The sequence below is a fragment of the Cebus imitator genome, unplaced genomic scaffold (assembly GCF_001604975.1).
Source record: "Cebus imitator isolate Cc_AM_T3 unplaced genomic scaffold, Cebus_imitator-1.0 Scaffold38, whole genome shotgun sequence".
Taxonomy (NCBI): domain Eukaryota; kingdom Metazoa; phylum Chordata; class Mammalia; order Primates; family Cebidae; genus Cebus; species Cebus imitator.
This window is the reverse complement of record NW_016107353.1, coordinates 10,627,548-10,629,233: the sequence shown is the minus strand read 5'-3', so window position 1 is coordinate 10,629,233 and position 1,686 is coordinate 10,627,548. Positions and strand designations below refer to the sequence as shown.

Sequence of the window (1,686 nt, the reverse complement as noted above, 5' to 3'; positions counted from 1 at the left end):
GGGTTTCCCAATGTTGGCTAGGCTGGTCTCAAACTCCTGAGCTCAGATGATTCACTTGCCTCAGCCTCCCAAAGTGCTGAGATTACAGGTGTGAGCCACTGCGCCTAACTTGTAAAATATATCTTGACTTTTGTATTTTTAGTAGAGATGGGGTTTCACCATGTTGACCAGGATGGTCTCGATCTCTTGACCTCATGATCCACCCGCCTCGGCCTCCCAAAGTGCTAGGATTACAGGTGTGAGCCACCGTGCCCGGCCCGGAATTTATAATTTTTTACTAGACTTTCCTGCAGGTGTGACTGTAACATATGCCTTTGTTATGCACCTGTGTGATTTGACTCTTTTGCCTTGGCCCAGCCCAAAGTAAAGATTGTAGTATATCATTGGACCCAGCACCTCGGTGATGTGACTCTTCTTTTTGGACCCCACAGATTTTGGGTATTGTTAAATGTTCCTGGATCCTGCACCCATGTTATGTAACTCTCCAACTTGTGTCCTGCATGTTGTGCCATCTGCAGAACAGTATGTCACATTAGACATTGTTACGTACTGCTGGGCTCAACACCTGGGTGGTGTAACATGATTTTCCTGGGCTCTGACTACAAAGGGTTTTGTGACATAACTGAATGCCTATCATGGTAATGTTACTCTCCTCCTGCCTGGTCTCTGCTCACAGAGAAATTGTGACATATCATTGGCCTAGCATCTAGGGGATGTGACTCTCTTCTTTTTCTCAGGCACTACATATTTGAGTGTTGTGACATATCACTGGGCTCAACACCTAAGGGGTGGGAGTCGCCTACGTGGCCCATTCCCCTTCCTGCAGGTGGCATTGTGACATATCTCTTTCTTTTTTTTTTTTTTTTTGAGACAGGGTTTCACCATGTTGGTCAGGCTGGTCTTGAACTCCCGACCTCAGGTGATCTGCCTGCCTTGGCCTCCAAAATGCTTGGATTACAGGCGTGAGCCACTACGCCTGGCCACCTTTCTTTTTTAAGTTTCACTCTTGTTGCCCAGGTTGGAGTACAATGGTGCCATCACGGCTGACCATAACCTTTGCCTCCCGGATTCAAGCAATTCTTCTGCCTCAGCCTTCTGAGTAGCTGGGATTATAAGCATATGCCACCACACCCAGCTAATTTTGCATTTTTAGTGGAGACAGGGTTTCTCTATGTTGGTCAGGCTGGTCTTGAACTCCCGACCTCAGGTGATCTGCCCATCTTGGCCTCCCAAAGTGCTGGGATTACAGGCCTGAGCCACTGTACCTGGCCTACATTTATTACCTAAGAGATGTGACTCTCCTCTTCCTGTACCCTGTTTACAGGAAAAATTGTGGCATATTTCTGTGGCCAGCAACCAGGTGATGTTTCTCATGACTGGGTCTTTAATACAGGAAAGATGGTTGACATATTGCTAGCCCCAGCATCTAGGTGATGTGACTGTCCATCTGCCTCGTCTCTGCTTACAGGAACATTGTAGCATATTGCTATGTCCAGCACCTAGCTGATGTGACTTTTAGGTTTTGCCTGCAGGAGACATTGTGACATATTGCTGGGCCCTGCACTGACATCATGTGACTCTTCTGTCTATGGGTTTGTCCACTTGGGCCATTGTGACATACTGCTGGGTTCAATATCCAGGTGATGTAACTTTTTTTTTTTTTTTTTGAGACGGAGTTTCGCTCTT

General features: G+C 46.8%; 1 long non-coding RNA gene across 1 annotated transcript in view; it reads left to right on the top strand.

Annotated features, from left to right (window-relative positions):
• LOC108301934 overlaps positions 1-1,638 on the top strand; it is a 19,923-nt gene extending 18,285 nt beyond the window's left edge. Inside the window, exon 3 of the long non-coding RNA XR_005199682.1 lies at positions 1,520-1,638. This is a non-coding gene — a long non-coding RNA (uncharacterized LOC108301934). The remainder of the gene's footprint in view (positions 1-1,519) is intronic.
• Positions 1,639-1,686: the final 48 nt, after the last annotated feature.